Genomic DNA, 20,306 nt, shown 5'->3' with positions numbered 1-20,306 from the left:
CTGACATCTGTCACTCTCACAGCTCCAATGGCTCTGATTTCCTGTGGTGGAGCATGTCCATTACTCCTGTGTTGGACATGGCCTTGTACAACAGACATACAATGCCTCTGTGTAGGCAGTCTGTGACTGCATTCAGCTGGGGTGTCTACAGCCAGGCAGCATATGACATATATTTCACACCCTTTATCCTGTTGGTGGGGTAACTATGAGGTCTTCCGAACCGCTGCAGGTGTCACGTACGGTACATCCCATATGAGTCATTGTACTAGATTATGGGTCTGATAAGGGAACAATACAGCAGCACAGTGACCTCTGTTGATGTAGATGTGAATCCTTTCATGATACGGTGTCCAATATCGACAATCTTCCTAGCCACATTGGCATTGTGAGTGTCACATGACAGATTACTGTCAACTTGTGTCCCTAGGTCCCTGATTACTCCTTGCATACATAATGGTTTGCCACCTATCTGGTAATTTGTGTGTACCTTGTCTGGTATTTGGTGGGACATTCATACTGTCCAGTGTCTTCAGGATGTCTGGGTGGAGTTCTTGTGTGTGAGAGTGTGGTCTGTCGCATGCTACAGACTGTACAGCAGTTTGGACTACACTTAGGTGCACATGGGTGGTCTCTGCTGCTTTGTGCATTGTCAGTTACCTGGCCATATGGGTGTCTGTGCTGCATATGGATACTCCCCCTCCTTTGATGTTTTGGTGCAGGTGTTGGGGCCATAACACATGATATGTGGTATAACCTAGTAGTGCTGGTGTGCTATCACTGGGCTTGCAGCAGGCTTCTGTCACTGCACAGACATTGATGTTCTCCATAATGGGAAGTGCCTCAGGGGCATGCATATTGCAGTTTACACATCTGGCATTGGTCAGCATTACCCTTATGTTTCCTACCACTTATGTTTTCTAGGGTGGTGGGTAGTCTTTTTGGCCTTGCCTACATACGCCTCTATGGAGGCGGCAAAGGCCTTATCCAGTATCCAGATGCACAGGGGTAACAGGTGCAAGCCATCCCTGGAACAGCAGCATGGCTTGTCATGCTTGACATCTCAAGCAGACAGACATTAGACCCTCTTGGACTGACAGCTGTAACTGTGCCAGCTGTTAAACATGAGCATTCTGTGTTTGTACTGTGGCATCATTCTTGGTGAGGGTTGGATGCTGCACACAGCCAGTGTCATACCAGCCTGGGGTACATACTCAGAGGGATCATCCATGTCTCTTTTCATGTTGACCAGGGAGGTACATCTCAGGTCATTCACACCAGCATGGACATTGAGTGCATCATATTTCTGCTTGCTTTGGGGTGACCTGCGTACTTGTGTTATGTGGCATTTTGTGGTAGCCTACAGGCAGCTTACTCTACCCTTTCCCTTGTTCAGTCTGGTGAGTGGGACAGCAGTGTGTCTGCCTATACAGACACCTATTACAACTGTATCAGGCATGTTGTTTCTCCTTCTGGCCTGTGACTGTTTGGCACACCAGCTTTGCGTACTATTCATTGCATGTGCTATGTTTGAAGGTTGTGGTTGCTTGTGATCTGCTTTGGAGGCTTCTGTTGGTGTGGTGTGTTTGTAATTAAGGCCTCCGGGAATATTTGTCTGTGTTTATGTGTTTGGTTTACAGTTGTGGTAGGTCTATGTGGGACTGGGTTTGTGGTGTATGTGGTTACCTTCTCCTCCTGACTAGTTTTGACAGTACTGAGTTGGTGGAGCTCAACCTCTGGTTTGGATACATGGTTGCATCTATCACATATATTTGTATTTATTGGGGGTGTTGTGGTTGTCTGTGTACTTGGGACTGGTGTCACATTGCCTCTGGATTCACAGATTCTACTTGTTGTGGCTGGACTTAGTGGATTGTATGTGTGGACATATGTTATTGCCATATTACTGGTCAGTGATTACTTCCCTTTTATGTTTGCTCTATCATGTGGTAGCTTCCTCATTCTCTTGCATGGTTTGGTAATGGCTGGAGTCCAGCATGCCAGATGCCTGTGTGTATGGCATTGTGTGTTGTTGTTATTTGTGATTGCATACTCCAAGCATTCCTGGCTGTGTTCATGGAATGCCTGTATAACATGTTCTGTGGTGTGTCCCATATTCTGCACTTGCACAGGGCCTTTCATGGATTCAACATCAGTTTGGAGGGCTGCAACCTATGCTTTACACATGTTTTTCACTGTGGTATTCTGGCCAGGGACTGGGGTCGGGATGTGTATATCCAGTGTGATTACTCTATGGTCTGGTCTTACGCGTGAGGGATACACTTCTCATCTTGCCATCCAGTACACATGTTGCTGATTATCACATCCAGTATGCTTACCCCTCTTGTGGGAGTGGTACATTGTTCCTGGGCATTTTGGTTTATGGATTCTGGGAACTTTTCTCCTACTGTGTTGGTGCTAGTATAATGCTCCCGTGTATGTCTGGGTATTTTCAGTCAAGCAATATAATGTGGTTTGGGGGCTTGATATATTCATGTATTCCAACATAGGCCAGGTGCAGTTCCTGGTATTAGGACAGTAGTCTGCAGCAGGCTATATACTGGGAGGCGGTTTTAGCCATTGGTATTTGACCATGGCTAATCCATGCTGCTTCTTGTTGTGGTACCAACACGGGGTGTGGTTATCCTTGACATTTATTGCTAGTCACCCTCCTTTTGTAGCTTGTTCCATGTTTTGTGGCTGTACAGCACAGTATGAGGTGTGACCTGGTAGTGTTAGGGTGCTGATGTGAGCCTTGTCCCAGTTCTCTATTACAGGACTGGTATCTACATTCTCCATACTGTGTGCATTTACACTGCACACATCTTGCTGTTTAGACTTCTGGCATTGGGTAGCATTACATCTAGGTTCCTATCCCTTGTGGAACCTATGAAGGTGGGTTTGTGTTTTGAGACTTACCTATTCAGGGCATGCTGTGGGTACTGACAGCCTTTGCCAGTATCCATGGGGCATGGCATGATAGGTACATGCCACCTCTAGCAGGTGGTGCATCATGTCATGCTCCGCATGTCTTCCCAGCCTGAGACACATTGGCTCCCATTTGACTAACTGCATTACTTCAGCCAGTTATTGCACTTGATCATCCCATCGTCATTTTGTGGCTTCATGCTTGGTGAGGGTGGATGTTAGTCAGGGTGCTCAGGTGTGCATATAGTACATGGTGTTACATTACTTAACACATGGCATTCATGCCTCAGGTGGTGCTGCAGGGCTGCCTCTGTCGGATGCGCATATTACACTTCCGTGTACATGTTTGTGAGCAGGTCATGTCATTTTAGGCATCCATGTTATTATTTGAGTGAGTCAGAGGGGTATCATTCCCAGGGTTCCTACTGAGCCAGTGTATGTGCTATGCGTTGCCTCTTTGCCAAGGCCAGGGCATACTGGGCATGCCTCCTTCTGCCTACTGGGGCAGGCTCAGGTTGTTCCTCCTCCGAGTCACGCTCTGCCTGTGATGGCCTTGGCAATGGTGGGGGGCTGTTTGGCCCAGCCCTATGCTGGTCCTGCTGCAGTTGTTTTCGCAAGATCATATTATGTAGCATAGCACATACCATGACAATTTGGGTACATGTAGTTGGTGTGTACTGCAAGGCTCCACCAGATGTGTCCAGACACCGGAACCGTGACTTGAGCAGCCCAAACACACGCTCTATTACATTACGTGTTTGTGCGTGTGACTCATTATGGCATTCCTGTTCAGGTGTGTGTGCGTTTCTGATGGGTGTCATCAGCCACGGCTCCAGTGCATAACCTGCATTCCCCACTAGATGTCCGTGTGGGATGTCCCCATTGGCAAATGTCTGGTACAGCTGCATCAAGTGCCAGATGTGGGAATCGTGGTAACTCCCAGGGCAGCCAGCACACTCATTCATTATTATGCCCTGGGCATCACACACGACCTGGCAGTTGATGGAGGGGAAGCCCTTGCGGTTAATGTAGGCCCTACCCCACTCACCGGCTGGTGCTTTGATGCGTATGTGCGTGCAGTCTATTGCACCCATTACCTCAGGGTATTCCGCTATTTGCTGGAAGAGACGCATATTGCTGGCCAATACCTCACGGGCATTGGGGAAATATACATGATCACTGACATGTGCTGACATGGCATCCAGGAACTGGTGCAGTACCCTGGAGGCTGATGCCTGTGATATCCCCATCATATCACCAGTTGGTCTCTGGAAGGTACCTGTTGCTAGTATTCTTAGGCCAACACATATCTTGGTTTCCACTGGGATGTGTTCCCCCTGTTGTTTCTGCGTGTGGGGCGTCGCCTGCACAGCTGAACAATCTGCTGCTGGACCTCTCTGTCCACTCTATAGCTCTACTATCTCCAGCTCATGTAACCCGTGGTAGGTGACCCTGGGCCTGTACACTCTTCTCCGTCTCCTCACTGTGGGTTGTCTGGCACCATCTGCATTGTCACCACCCTCAGCAAGTCACCTATGTCTCATTATGACAGCTATGGCAGCCCCTAACATTTCTGCTCTGAGTGAAGCTTTTTCAGTTTTCACTTCTATTAGCTTACTCCTGTCTTGCAGTGTCTCTTAAGAGAAACATCCTGCACTACTGTTTGCAGTGTTTTAAGTGCTGGGCTGGGCTACTATTCTGCCTGTGTAATTGCCTGCTTCTAATTGTTTTCACCTGCTAGCTTTAGCAGTTATCCCTGCTAGCTTCCTATTAATTCTGTTGCTTCCTTTTTCCTTTCTGTTTCCTCAGGGGGGAGCAACATGTATACCAGCAGAAACATGCTCACCGTGGCTTACACGCGCGCACACGTGCTTACACAGTTCAGAATCTACTTATTCGGGTTAAAACGCGCGCACACCCGCGCAAACACTGTTACACGTCTGCCAACAGCCTCCAACATACTCAGTCTGCCCTACACGTGCACACACCAGCGCAAACAGTGTTAAACATCTCACAACACGCTCCCACATGCTCAGTCTGCCTTACACGTGTGCACATTGCCCTACTCGCGCTTCATGGCACGCACACGTGCGTATGCACGACCAGCAAGAAACTTTGGTGTAAGTAACAGTGTACACCTTCCATTTCTTGACTTTCCCTGACTTATCTAGTGGCACACCTCTTTCCATGATCTGTGTCTGTCATCTGTCATGTTACACTGACCTCCAATGAACTGCATTTCTTTCTACCATTCCTCCCTGTGATGTCACCTATCTCCTACTCTATTCCTCCCCCTTATGTATCTCTTACACTACTCAGACTGTGCTCATTTGCTATGTGACTGTGAGATTCAGTATCCTAACCCTCATTTACATGAGATTGCCTACTAATGCTTAGTTACATGTCTTAGACTCAGCTTCCCCCCTTAGCAACCACTACACGGTGTCCATGTTGTTTTTGGTCTGCTGGTCCCTGCATTGTCATTCCATGTATTGCATGAAACCCACATTTGTGGGTTTATAACCTTCTTTTTTATGGTTTTATACAGCGCAGCCCATTTGCGCAGGGCTGCGCTGGGTTTAAACATCGGCGATCGGCGAAAAAAAAAATTATATTTTTAATATTTTTGCATCGGGTTACCTTGCCAATGGCCACATATTTGGCCATTGGCATGCTGCCTCTGACATATGCACCCTTTTTTTGGAGCTGACATAGCTCCGTTGTGGAATTTGCAGAAACATACTCAGTTGTCAACTGAGTACATTTCTGCACCTAAAACGTCTCTTACACGGACTGGTTTCTGCTTCGTGGATCGCTAATATACCTCATTTGCATACCGTTCGGCTGCAAGTGAGGTATTTAGCATGTCCACGCCCAGTCCGTGTAACAGACGTTTTAGCTGGTTTCTTACACGGAGTTTAGGGCTGCTCCTGGATCGCGAGGCTTGCATGGAGTGTTGCACGTCTCTTACACTCCGTTCAAGCCTTCGTGAATCCTGCCCATAGTCTTTTCCATAGATACTATAATATATTATAATGCACACAAACCCCAAATTATATTCTTGTATACTTTCACAAACACATTTTGATATCTTGAAAACTGTACAACCTAGACATATATTATTAGAACATTTTTGTTAAGCAGACATAAGCTTTCACACAACAATAGATTCTTCTATAAGTACATGTTTATTGAGATATTTATAGAAATATGAAAACATATGCTTCATTGTAGAATTTGCAAAACAATACTAGATATCTCTCAAGATGCGCAACTTACAGTGCAAATATCAAAGACAAGTTTCTTCAATGACATCTAAGGCTTCATTAAATGTTATGCAACAGTTTGTAAGTAATTTGTTTTTTGAAGAATTACTACATATGGAAAATTGCTTATTTTCATAATTATTAGCAAACAGCTAGCAACATTCCCAGTATAGTGTGATATAAACTAACATTGACAGTGAATTGTCCTGTCTCCTACCTTGGTGTTTCGCACCATGCACTTCAACAACATGTAGGTCTCTCAGTTATGTAAATATGAACATAAATATAAAAATATGAATAATAAATGGCAAACAAAGATTCAATTCTCCACTGCAGGACATCCTAGACTAACAATCTTAGTGTCATTTTTGTTAATAACTCTTTGCCCTTTCTAATACTGTGTATTATTAGCTGGTAAGTCACTTAGTTAAAGAAGCCAGATTCAAAAATGTTCTGGATACCATAAGGAGGTATGGGTGTGAACTGTAAAGATACTACAAAGAAGTTTTAGGCTTGAGTGAGTTAACCACTTACATACTTGTGAAACTCAGAATAAGCATATAAATCCAAGCCGGGATCACAGCAAACCTTCCTTTTATTCATATTCATTAGACTTTTTTTCCCCAGTATCCAGGGACTTCATCAGAATAAGACAGCAAATTTAAAAAAGTCATTAAAAACACTTTGCACCCATCACTTAATTAATTCCACTCTATCAAATTGGAAATCTTTTCCCACTGATTAATCAACAAAGTTTTAAATAATTATATATTGCCTACCCTTCTTACACAAAAAATATAAGCAAATACAGTTGCTGATCTATAAATATGAATGAATAAGAGATTTTTGAAATATGGTGATACACGTTCATTAAAATTAAATTTAAATATAAATTAAAATTAAATAAAAAAAATACAGTTTTACATCAAAACCAACCCTGCCCATGGTTATCAAAGGAAACTAAACTAGCCATGCACCAAAGGGATAAAAAATGGAAACAATATCAAAAACAAAAAACCTTATACCCTCCTAGAGTTTAAGCAACTTCGAAACTCCACAAAAAACTAATAACTAAAGACAGCTAAGCCCACTATTCCAAACTCCAGTCCTTGCATTCAACAAATCCCAAAAAATTCTGGGACTCCATTTCACCCATTCTACACCCTGGTAATAAAGAAAACCCCTGTCCAAACCCCAATCTCTCCGACCTTGAAACAGCCACCCAGTTCAACTCATTCTTCAAAGACTGCATAGCTAAACTATCTACCTCCTTCCTACCCCCCTCCTCCAGCACCAGCCCCTCCTGCCCCAACCAGCACCCCAATCACCTACCTTCCTCTACACCCTTCTGCCTTACTCACATTCCCACAAGCACTATAAAAAGACTTCTCCACAAACTCAAACCCTGTCGCAATGCACCCGCCAATATTCCATCTACCTTCCTCAAACAATCTGCAGACAGCATTGCCTATCCCATCTCTATTCTTATAAATAGATACATACAAGAATCATACATCCCTTCTATCTAGTGCCACACTTACATCATCCCTCTCCACAAAGATGGCAAACACCACCTTCAGACCTAATGCCATCCTTTCCCCTCTTTCAAAAATACTAGAGAAAACTATCCAAGCACAACTAATGACACACCTATCCCTAAACAATCTCCTCTCCCCTACTCAACACAGCTTCCACCTTGGCCACAGTACCATGGCTGCCCTTCTTTCCTTTCTTGAAACCATCAACCTTGAATGCTACTCAGGCACGTTCATATCAACACTATTCCTAGATCTGTCAAAGGCCTTTAAAACCATCTAGCACACTCTACTCATATCCCAACTCTTCACCCTACATCTCTGTTCCACCACCATAGCCTGGTTTTCCAGCTACCTGGCCAACTGCCAACAAGCTGTCCAATGGAAAACTTCAACCTCCCCCTTCCTATCCATAAGGTTCTATTCTTGGCCCTCTACTCTTAAACCTATTCATTAACACCTTTCACCACTCCATCCCAGAATCATCTGTCATTCAATATAAAGATAACTTGACTATCATCTGCTCAGCTTTCTCCCCCTCTGAGCTCCTAGCAAAAACCCAATTAGCCTTCTCCAAAACAGAAACCTGGATGCAGTCCCACCATCTGGCTCTAAATGCAAATAAAACCAAACTAATGATTTTTCCCCTACCAAAAACTCCATTATTGACAAAACCTCATTCACCATACAAAGCCAAAACAACACCTCCCTTGAAATCGTTTCCAACACCAAGCTTCTCGGCATCATTATTGATGAAGACCTAAAGTCTGATACCCCACATCCACTCTGCAATCAAGAAAACCCACCAAAAGATAGGTCTCCTCTACCAAAACAACTGCTTCCTCAGCCCCTCTACCCGTCAAACCCTAGCATCTCCCTTCCTGCTCCTCTTCCTTATGTATGGTACCCCATTGTTCACCAATCTCCATCTTGGCCTATGATTGAAACTTGAATCCTGCTACCACAAGATCTGCAAATTTGTGACCAATTCAAAAAACTCATCCCACCCCTGCCACTCCTTCCTCACCCTCAATTGGCTTAAACTACCCAACCACCTCAGTTACCTACAACTCAACATTGCCCACAAGCTCATCTTTAAACCTGCCAACTGCCCATCTCATGCTACATCCTTAAAACCCTATATACCTAACCGCTCACTCAGATCCAGAACCCCAAATCTCCTTTGGGTCCAAAAACCAGCATGGCCTCTTGGTCAACTACTACTGTCCTACTCCTTAGCTAAACAGTGGAACTCTCTCCCATCTCACCTACGCAACCTACCAAACCATACAAATTTCAAAACTCAGCTATTCTCTCATCTCTCTTCCAAATGGGAATGCCCATGTCACGCTCCAACATAAACACATCTCAACCCCCTCTCTCTCTACTTTGCACTGAAATCATTACCAATTACCATTACTATTGCTTCATCTCAACCAAAAACAATCTCTCCCCTACCAGGGACTGATTTTCTCTCTACTGTTCTATTGTACTATACTTTCCAGTACAAATATACCGGTACTTTCTGCATGCATAATGTTCACCGGACCTACTAAGGGCCAGAAGCTATATATTTAAATGTTAACTTACTAAGAGCTTATGACAAAATGTTTATTATTTTCTGTAAATGTTTAAATTACCTAGTCCTACTAAGGGCTAGTAACTGTATGTTTAAAATGTTAACTTACTAAGATCTTATGACAAAATGTTTATTTTTCTGTAAGTGTTAAAATTTTCTGTATGAACTATGTCTTTCTTTTGTAACATCTGACATGTAACTTGCAATATCTTGGAGCTTTTCTCCCCAGGTCTCCACTGAAAATGGGTTTGTCATGGCCCAGTGGACTTCCCCGGTCATCAAACTTAAATAAATAAATAAATAAATACAGTGGCAAATTAGAACAAACGCCACAAGTCCGAATGGGTTAAATCATGCAATGTCCATTAGTAGTGTGTATGAAAATGAAGTCCTTCAGCATTTGATATTATGGTACTTAATGAATTTTAATTAATATTTATTACCATATTTGAAAATTTATTTATTCATATTTATTGATCAGCAATTGTATTTATTAATATTTTTGTTGAGGAACAATAGGCAATCTGTAATTATTTTAAAACATTGTTAGTTAATCCATAGGAACAGTTTCCAATTTGATTGGGTGGAATTAGTCATGTAATTGACTTCAACTATTGACTAAGCTTCTGGTGTCATTCTAAGGGGATCCAGTATCTGTCTGCCTGGGATGACATGATCGTCAAACCACGATGCTTTGCCAGAGATGGCCTGCACCTGTCACCCTTGGGATTCCAGATATTGGCTAAGGCTCTTGCCACCCCTATAGTGCCTTTTTTAGACAAGGTTCAAATGACAAATTCACCACCATAACAGGTACAAGCAAGCAAAATCTGAGGGTAATGCTACTTAATGCTAGAAGTCTAAACCTCAAAATGCACTCACTCGAGGCACTCCTTAAAATGGAGATCATCGACATCTGTGCAGTGACAGAGACCTGGTTCAAGGCTCCAGAGAGCACCCTTGCACTACCAGGCTATAACTCATACCACACTTTTCGGCCATGTAACCTGGACCGAACACAAAGCGGAGGTGTGTCGATATTCATTAAGGATATCCACACCTCCAGGCTAGTTGCTTAGCATAATGCATCTGAGGTTATCCAAATGCAACTAACTCTGGGCAAAACTGCAATCCAAATTGTAGCTTGCTACAGATCACCCACCATGCCCCAGGATTCCCACTCCTCATTTCTTGATACACTGGAAAATATTAGGGTTCAACCAAACACCCTAATAATGGGCAATTTCAACTACCCCACCATTAACTGGGAAAACTACTCATGTACCAACTCCTTCACTCAACGCTTTCTGGAATTCATAAACTCCAGTGCCCTGGATCAACTTATCCACACCCCCACCAGGGCAACAATATCCTAGATCTAGTCATTATCAACATGAGTGACCGGTGTTCCACACCTGAAGTCAACGCCTCATTGGTCCAATCCGACCATAAGCTAATTACCCTAGATATCCACATCCTGCCCCCACCCCCCATTAAGGAAACCATGGTAAAAATTTCTCCAAAGCCAACTTCATTCTTCTTAAGACAGAAGTGGTGAACTTCATGACACCCATGCAGATGGACAATACAGTTATGACTACTGAATCCTACACAATTGCACTTTATAAGCACTTACATGAGTGCATGGATCGTGCTATCCCAAACAGAACCAAGACACTATCCTCCAAAAAAAGGAAGCCAATCTGGTGGTCCCCTGCCATAAATAAACTGTACAACAGAAGGAAGAAACTGTTGCAAAAGAGAGTAAAATCCCATGAGTGGAGGAACTCCCTGGTCAGCCTCAGTAAGAAGCTGCGATTCCTGATAAAATCCTCCAAAGCTAGTTACAAAAACAAAATCGCCACTGATTCTAAAGACAACCACAAAACATTCTATAGCTATGTCAAGAATCTCAATGGCAACACTCAGATCTGCTCTGAGTTACAGCACAATGGCACTAAATATACAGACCCAACTGATATTGTCAACATCCTGGCAGATAGATTCAGTGCTAACTTTACCCCTCACTTACCCCCCTAAATAGCCCATCTCTATACCGGAAGAATGCAAAGTTCCTGTACTCATGGCTGCACAGGTAAAAACCACACTCTCCAAAGCTAAGAACACAGCATCCATGGGACCAGACAACATCCCAGGCTGCGTTCTACACAAACTACAGAATAAACTGGCACCCCACCTAAGTACCATGTTCAATCATAGCCTCACCTCAGGCTTTGTGCATGCTGAATGGCGCACAGCGATGGTTATCCTACTCCACAAGGGGGGAGCCACCACGGACCCCAGGAACTACCACCACATTAGCCTGACGAGCCTGGTCTGCAAGGCCATAGAACGTATCATCATGGAACTTATAAACAAAGACATTGGTAATCTCCAAACTCTGGACCCCACCCAGTTCAAGTTTGTAAAAGGCAGATCATGACTCCTAAACCAGATAGACTTCTTTGAAGCAGTCACCAAAGCCGTCGACAAGGGTAAGGTGGTTCATACAGCCTATCTAGATCTTGCCAAGGCTTTCAACACCATCCCCCACTCTGGAATTATAGATAAACTCACTAAACTAGGTATACATCCCTATGTCACAAGATGGGTTGCCAACTGGCTCACTGACAGAACCCACACTGTGAAAGAAGTAGACTCCAAATCCGACTTCAGACCAGTGACAAGTAGAGTACCACAGGGTTCAGTCCTGGGTCCTCTCCTGTTTGGTATCTACTTCTCTGAAGTACAGGCTAACACAGAAGGTCTTTGGCTAATGAAGTTCGCAGATGACTGCAAACTAGGAGCCATAATCAAAACTACTAACAATGTGGACATCCTACAAAAGGGCCTCACTGAGACAGATGCCTGGTGCCAAAGCCATGGCCTCAAGCTCAGTGCCAAAAAGTGTATTATCGTCCCCTTTGGTAAAAACTCTGTACCCATGAACTACAACATAGGCAGTAGTATACTTAACACCAAAAGTGTGATAAGAGTCCTTGAGACACAGGTGGACAGTAGTCTCTCCTTTGATAATCACATTGCCACAGTAGTCAGGAAATCCTTCTACATGGCACACCTCATCACAAAAGGTTTCTCATCCAGAAAAAAAGAGGTCATTGTTCCCCTCTACTCAGCACTCATTAGATCCATTATCGAGTACAACACCCCTTTTGGTATGTACCTCACAAGACATCTACAACAACTGGAAAGGCCACAGAAATACCTCACAAAGAGGATTACTGGCCTCAAACAGATGCCCTACGCAGACCATCTCAAAAAACTCCAGCTTTACTCCATCGCATATCGCCTACTCAGAGGTGATCTCTGCCTAACATACAAAGCTATGTCAAACCCAGAGCTGCTGGACATGCTCCACTTAAAGAAATCCCAATCCCTCCGAGCCACACGCTCTTGGGACCTAAACCTTGTCACCACAATAAACAGAACATGCCGGAGGGATAGATTCCTGTCCCAGAGACTTCCCATACTGTGGAATAAACTACCTATCTATATCAAACAAAGCTCGTCATTAGCACTCTTCAAGAAAAATCTTGATGACTGGATGAGAAATATGAAATTCACCCTGGTGATCACCTCTGTGGCTCTGCTCGACAGTGGCACAGGAAAATAATTTTCTTGGGTGGCAAAAGCCAGGGTACTTTTTTGGCTGGCTTGTATAGGCCCCAGGGCCAATAGCCTAGTACCTACCTATGAACCTATGAACCTATAACTCTTTGTGAAACATGCCTAAAGCCACACATCCTGACAAAGACTTCCTATCCCCTGGATACAGCATCCTACAATTGGACAGAACCCAGAAAAAAGGTGGAGGAGTTGCGATCGTGTTCTCTAACCTTTGTACAATAGTCTCCCTAGCTACTCCCACCCCCTCAGCCTTACCAGCTGAACTGCTAATCGCCAACTGCAAAATCAATACCCACAACTCTATCACTGTAGCAGCTATGTATATACCTCCTGGGGATAATATCACTTTACTAGAACTATTCTCTCCTGGCTTACCCAATACTCACCTAATAAAACTATAGTTGTGGGAGACATCGACATTAACTGGGTATGGTATCCCTCTCCTCAGATAGTCCTAGCTGTTGTATTAACTTACATGGCTTTTCCCAACTAATCTCCAGTCCTACCTAGTCTAACAAATCAACTAAATCTTCCTCTCTTCTTGACTGGATACTAGTCTCTCATCCCTATAAATACCACTTCCCAGAAACACTACCTGACTCTCTCAGTGATCACTGTCTAGTGAAAGTTCTCAAATTATCTCCACATTATACTAGACCACAGAAGTTCATAGACTGTTGCAAAATTTCTAATTTTTCACTTTGACATGCTTAATAACAATCTCTCAGCCATTAACTGCTCCTTTCTCATGCACTTACCTCTAGATGATGCAGTACTTAAATTCAATTCCATATTCCTTAACATACTCAACTCCCTTGCACCCATACGTACAGTTAAAGTCAAATCAATCATATCCCCTTGGATCACACTCACCACTCGTACCTTAATGCAAAAAAAAAGAGAAAAGGCTTGGAGAATCTGGTCCAAAACTAAATTTCCCTCCCACCTGCAACACTATAAAGAACTTTGCAAACTTACTAAGTAATCCAACAATAATGACAAGAAGAACTTCTATAACAATCCTCCAACCTCACACTCTTCTAACCCTAAGATATTTTGGCACACCATCAACCAAATTCTACATCCCTCATCTCCCAATCCTTGCCCAACTAACACACCCCAAGAAATGGCAAACAACTTCAACACTTATTTTATCGACACTATCAGTAACCCGTCACTCCAAACCAACTACAACATTAATACCAACATCCCCCCTGACCCTCCCACATTATCCAGTCCTTCTCAGGCCTTCTCTCTGAAAACTGTCTCTTCCAATTATATTGAATCCTTGCTTCTTAAGTTAAAACCCTGCTCCCCCTCCATTGATAAACTACCTCCACTCTTTCTCCAGAAAGCAGCAAACTTTCTTACCCTCTCCATCTCTATACTCATCAATCATTCCATTACTGAGTCCAAAGTTCCCACTATCTGGAAACAATTCCATACAATACCTATCCATAAGGGAGATAACTCTTCTGAACTTGCCAACTTCAGGCCCAATGCTACACTATCTCCTCTCTCCAAAATGCTGGAGAAATGTGTACACAAACAACTTCTGCACTATCTCTTACAAAAAAACCTACATACCCCAAAACAACATGGCTTTCGTCTAAAACATAGCATCTCCACTGCCCTCATTTCCTTCATAAATACTATATCCAAGCTAGAGACAACAACTAGCTTGTCTATTGCCTATTTCTTGATCTCTCAAAAGCATCTGACACTGTCTCCCACCCCCCTCCTGTTGAGAAAACACTCTGAACTAAAGCTATACACCTTTATTATTTCCAGGTTCTCTAGTTACCTCAGCAATTGACTTCACTCTGTTAAATGGCTCTCTTCAACATCTCCTGCTCTACCAGACAAGATGGGCATACCTCAAGGATCAATCCTAGGCCCACTAGTATTTAATGTTTTTACCAATTAATTGTATATATCCTGCCCACTGTCATCACTTGTGCAATATGCAGATGACTCTATAGTCATCACCGTAGCTGATTCCCTTTCTGACCTAAATACAATCACACAAAAGTCCTTCCTATCCATTGAAAACTAGCTCACCAAGCATCAGCTAATTCTAAACCCCAAAAACACTAAACTCTTGCTTTTCACTCCCAAAAATATGAACCATCTCAAATCTTCCTTCTAAATCTAAATCTCATCTTTCAATAACACACCTATCACTGTTGAATCTCACACCAAACATCTAGGGGTCATCATTGATGACCAAGTCAAATTTAACCTGCACGTTCTCAACAATATCAAGAAAACCCACCAAAAACCTGGACTCCCTTTACAGAAACAAAAAAATTTCTGTCCAACAAAGCTAAAATCTCCCTATCCCATGCTTACCTTCTCCCTGGCCTATTCTATGGCTCACAAATCCTCACTAATCTTCAAACCACTCTCTTAACAAAATTAGAATCCACCTAAATTAAAGGTGTTAGTTTTGCTGCAGATCTAACATAGTTCTCTCACCACTGTCGTGCGCTTATAAACTTAAACTGGCTAGAATTTCCCCATCATTTGCTTCTCTCTCAGCTTCATATCATACACTCTATATGGTATTTGCCCTCCTTTTGTCCTAACGTTGCCTCACTCATCTCTCTCTCTACACCCCACCAAGGTCCCTCAGAAGCTCTAACCAAAACCTTCTTCAAATCTACAAACCTAAAACCAAAATAGGACAAAGCCTATACAGCTATTTCCCTGCCCAATCTTTGAATAAACTTCCTCTTGATATTTGAAATATTAATCACCCACAGAAATTCAAAACTGCTACCAAAAACTTTCTCAGCAGTACATGGATCTGTCACTGTGACCACCTTCCTTGAGTGTTCACCCCTCTTTTCCTCCATCTCACCTATCACCCTTTCTTCCTCCTGTCTCTACTTATACTGTGTTCATTGACTTAGACCTATCAAAACTCTTATCCTTGTACAATTTTACTAGTGTAATTGTTCTGCCTGGTTTTGATATATGTATGTATCTACTCTCTGATGTATTAATCATGTACTTCATAACTATGCCCCTATTGGCCAGTGTGTCCCTGCTATAAAGCCCAGCAGCCCTGGGTCAATAAGCCCATGATGGATGACCTGATGATAAGGAGGAGGCTGGACATTCTATTTATCCAAGAGATGAGATGAAAGGGCAGTGCAGCAAAGCCACTTAGTCTGGGATCCAGACTCTACTACTCAGGAGGGGAACAGGCTAGAAATGATGTAGGAACTGTGGCGAGACAGAGGTTTCAGAAGGCAGTGAGGGATATCATCAGAATTAATGACAGACTCATGGCAATCAGATTCCAGTGCAATGATAGGGCAGTATTCATAATCTCAGCCTATGCCCCACAGCAGGGTTGTGATAGTGAGGAAAAGCGTGTATTTAGACAGCAGTTGCAGGACCTACTAGATAACACAGGACAACAGGAGTTGGTGTTGATAATGGGTGACTTGAATGCACATATCAGGACAGACAGAACAGGATATAAGGACTGCCTGGGTCCACATGGGTGGGGCAACAGGAATAAAGAAGGATAAGCTATTCTAGACTTCTGTCTGGCAAATGGCTTGATAGTAGCCAACACATGGTCCAGAAAGAGAGACAGTCACAAGATCACATACAAGAGTAGCCAACATGCAACTCGGGTAGACTTCCTGCTAGTAAGGAAAAGGCACTGGGGTAGAATACATGACTGCAAAGTCATCCCCAGTGGAACAGTCAGCCCACAGCATAAACCACTAGTTGCCACAATCAACTGCAAGCAGTGGTCAGAGCAGGCTATAAGGTCAACAGAGACCAGACTGAAGACCTGGAAGTTGACTGAAGAGAAAGTACAACAGTTCAATGAATTACTCAGGGCTCTAGCACCCCAAGAAGAGGAAGAAATAGGTGGAGTTAAACAAGAATGGCAGTGCCTAAAACAACATGTTAGGACTACAGAAAAGATATGTGGCTGAACCAGGTACGGAAATAAGGTACATAAGGAAAGCTGGCAGAGGAATGCAGAAGTCCAGGAAGTCATCAAAAGAAAGAAGGAGTGGAGGTAGAAGTGGGAGATAGAAAAGACTGACCAGGCTAGGATGGACTACTGGTTGGCTAACAAAGAAGCTAAGAAAGAAGTTGCAATAGCAAATAATAGGGCATTGAGGCACTCTATCAACTTCTGGAAAGTGACTAAGTAAGGGGAGCAAAGAAACTATATCAGGTTGCTAGGCAAAGACAGAAAGATAAAGAAGATAGTCAGACACCCTCCATAAGGGATGCCAGCAACAACCTGCTCACCTGGCCACAGGGCATCAAAGGCAGATGGAAGGAGTATTTCCAGAAGCTTCTGAATGAAGAAAATCCCACAGAAGCTGTACTACCGAGAAACAGCTTACAATGACAGAAGAAGAGAAGCCCACCCTAGAAGAAGTAAGAACAGCACTAAGGATAATGAAGTCAGGGAAAGCAGCAGGCTCGGATGAGGTCACAGCAGATATGATAAAGATGCTGGGTGAGATGGGATAAATGGCTCCTGAGGGTACTAATAGCAGTGTGGAGCGAAAGGCGTATCCCAGATGACTTGAGAATAAGCATACCCATGCCAGTGTACAAGAACAAAGGGGACATCCACAACTGTGAGCAGTACAGAGGCATCAAACTCCTATCACATTGCATGAAAGTTCTGGAGAGGGTGATTGATAAATGGATACGCAGAGTAGTAGAATGTAAGATGGGAGATGAGCAGTTCGGATTCAGACCAGGATGCAGCATAATTGACCCAATGTTTGCAGTGAGACAGATACTTGAGAAGAAGCTAGAGATGAGGAGAGAGTCCAACTGGGCATTCCTAGACCTGGAGAAAGCATATGACAAGGTCCCAAGAAAACTGATCTGGGCAGTATTGTGGTGGTTCAAAGTCTCAGAAACATTGGTAGAATTAGTGCAGGCTATGTACAAGAACCTAATGACTCAAGTACAAACAGTGTTCGGCCTCACAGAGGTGTTCCCAGTGGGAGTGGGTGTACATCAGGGTTCAGCTCTGAGCCCACTGCCATTCATACTGGTGATGGACTACATTAGCAAACAGGTTGGAGGGGACAGATTAACAAAGTTGCTGTATGCAGATGATGCGGCAGTACAGGCAGACTCTGAGCTAGAACTTCAGTAAAGTACGGGGAATGAAATGCAAATCTGAAGGCACATGGGATGAAACTAAGGACAGATAAGATGGTGGTAATGGCAGCAAATTGGGGAAATCAGAAGAAGCTGAGAATAGAGATAGAAGGGAAGATAGTGGAGTAGGTAAACAGCTTCAAGTGTCTGGAAGGAGTAGTTGAAGAGAAGGTTAATCTGAATGAAGAGGTCAAAACTAGAATCAGAGGGGCTGCAGCCAACTGGCATAGAGTATCAGGTGTAGTCTATGACAAAAGAATGCCAAAGAAGCTGAAAAGTAAGGTATACAATACATTGGTGTGACCAGTACTGCTGTATGGTACAGAAACCTGGGCACTAAAGGCCAAACAGTTGAAGAACCTAGAGGTGATGGAAATGAAGTGCTTGAGAAGGGTGGTAGGATGCACCCTGTGGGATAGACAAGAAATGAGGACATAAGAGCAGAAGCCAAAGTAGCTTTAATTGCAGAAAACGTCAAAGAGTACATATTACTGTGGTTTGGACATGTGCAGAAAAGCAGAAGACAATTTGGTTACGAAGATTTGGGTCTGACAGGAAGAAGGTAAGACAAAGTGAGGACATCCAGCAAAGAGGTGGATGGATTGTGTGAAAGAAGATCTGTGATAGTCAAACAGGAGTGTTGAAGAAGGCAGGAGTGTGGCACTGAATCAAGAGAGGTGGCGACAGTTAACATGATACCCCGACCCCATGTAGAAAGAAATGGGAAAAAAGGGGGCTGATGATGACGATGATTCATAACTATGCAATTCAATTTTAAAATGATGTATCTGAATATGTTTGTTATTCTACATGTTTGAGCTAATTGTGGAGCTTTTCTCCTCGGGCCTCGACTGAAAAAGGGCTTTGGCTGGGTCGGCTAACCTGGTCAACAAATGTCAAATAAAATAAATAATAAAATAATTTTTTTTTGTCACTGGCCATCTTCTCAATGACACTTACAGGGTATCCCCTTTCTTTAAACATTCTTTTTAGACAGATCATTTCTCTTTCTAAATCAGAATCGTTTGTCATTCGTCTACTAATCCTCACCATCTGACCTCTTCCTATGTTATGCTTTTAATGGGTGCTGTTTTTCTTACCATAATGTAAGTAGCTATTATGGGCAACAGCTTTCCTCACAACTGTGGTAAATAACTTCTCATTCAACAGACATTGCTCAAGGTCAGGATACAAAAATGTTATACTGCACCTGTTAATAGTGAAACTAAAATTCAGGAATTTAGTTGTTTTATTCAAATATTTTTGAAAGCTTACTAGCAAATTTTTATCACCACTCCAAATAAAAGCACATCATCAATAAAATGCACTTGATTTTTCATAACAAAAGTGAAAAAATAAAACACTGTCATAAACATGTAAGTCCCCCCTGTGTGCCAGCAAAAAATTAATAAAACTGGGAGACAGTGCAGCCCCCATGGCCACTCCTTGAATTTGCTGGTAAAAACAAATTGAAAAATGGACATTTGGTGATAGACATTGACTTTATCACTTCATGTTAGGAGGTAGTTTTGAAACACAACTACTTCACTTTTAATAAATTGTTGTGCATGGTGTTTTGTGTTACTTCTCCCATTTTGTTTGGGGTCAGACAGAAAGGCATTTTTCTGCTCAAATAACCGGGATTTAAAGTAATTTTCTCATTGAAGCTGCTAACTTCTCCCTAGTTAGAACAGCAAACACTTCTGCTGTCTAAAGAGTTCTCTGAGGGTCCCACATTACTGGAAACATGTTGATTGACATCTGGGTCTGCCATTGATTGTTCCAGATAAGCTTTTGCTCCATTGTGGTAAAATATCTTGAAGTAGGCTGGATACCAAATTTTGAATTTGAATCCTTTTCAGAACAAGTGCATTACTGGGATAAACTGGTTATGTTTCATTTGAGTAGACAGGGAGAAATCATTGTCCACAAATATTCGGATTTCTTCTGGTTTTAGTGTTTTCCTCTTTTTGCAACAATTTAGAGAGCGCTCATTCCTTTTTGCCGGAAGGTTTGAAATTTCAGAAGGAGAGGTCTTCTGTGTTAACTGAATTGTTTATTGCATGTCATGAAGACACATTTGCAATAATTATTTCATAAAGTACTGACAGTTTCTTCCTAGGTTTACCAGAGAAATGACAGTTTTTTTCCTGTTTAGGCCTACCCTTTAGTTCAATCACTTTTTCTAGA

At 42.9% G+C, this 20,306-nt stretch overlaps 1 protein-coding gene across 1 annotated transcript in view; it reads right to left on the bottom strand.

Moving 5' to 3' along the window:
- The window catches only part of LOC122801096 (ceruloplasmin), a 452,049-nt gene that overhangs the window by 365,460 nt on the left and 66,283 nt on the right, over positions 1-20,306 (bottom strand). The window lies entirely within an intron of this gene.

Source organism: Protopterus annectens, chromosome 4.part1 (assembly GCF_019279795.1).
Source record: "Protopterus annectens isolate FY-2018-M chromosome 4.part1, PAN1.0, whole genome shotgun sequence".
Lineage (NCBI taxonomy): Eukaryota > Metazoa > Chordata > Ceratodontiformes > Protopteridae > Protopterus > Protopterus annectens.
Note: the sequence above shows the minus strand (reverse complement) of the source record. Positions and strands in the feature narration are given on the sequence as shown.